This window comes from Penaeus monodon, chromosome 30, assembly GCF_015228065.2.
Source record: "Penaeus monodon isolate SGIC_2016 chromosome 30, NSTDA_Pmon_1, whole genome shotgun sequence".
NCBI classification, from domain to species: domain Eukaryota; kingdom Metazoa; phylum Arthropoda; class Malacostraca; order Decapoda; family Penaeidae; genus Penaeus; species Penaeus monodon.
Genome location: NC_051415.1, coordinates 33,122,050 through 33,122,256, shown reverse-complemented (window position 1 = coordinate 33,122,256; position 207 = coordinate 33,122,050). Strand labels below are relative to the sequence as shown.

General features: G+C 31.4%; 1 protein-coding gene across 1 annotated transcript in view; it reads left to right on the top strand.

Annotated features, from left to right (window-relative positions):
• Positions 1-207, top strand: part of LOC119592427 (ubiquitin carboxyl-terminal hydrolase 16-like) — a 48,003-nt gene that overhangs the window by 46,027 nt on the left and 1,769 nt on the right. The gene's annotated exons all lie outside the window — the stretch shown is intronic.

The following is a 207-nucleotide window of genomic DNA, read 5'->3' as shown; positions in this document are numbered from 1 at the left end:
GTTTGTCACCTGCTATTAGATGTTGTCTGTATAGTGTTTTTGCAGTTGATGCTAAAGGAGAATTCTTTGGTGTTGAGCGTTCATAGATTTTCCTTCATTTTTTTGCATGAGCAATTTTAATGATTTTTGTTATTATGAAAGTGAATTATTGTATGGGGCATTTTATGTGGCTGAATTATTGCTTTGAGATTCATGGTTTGATATATT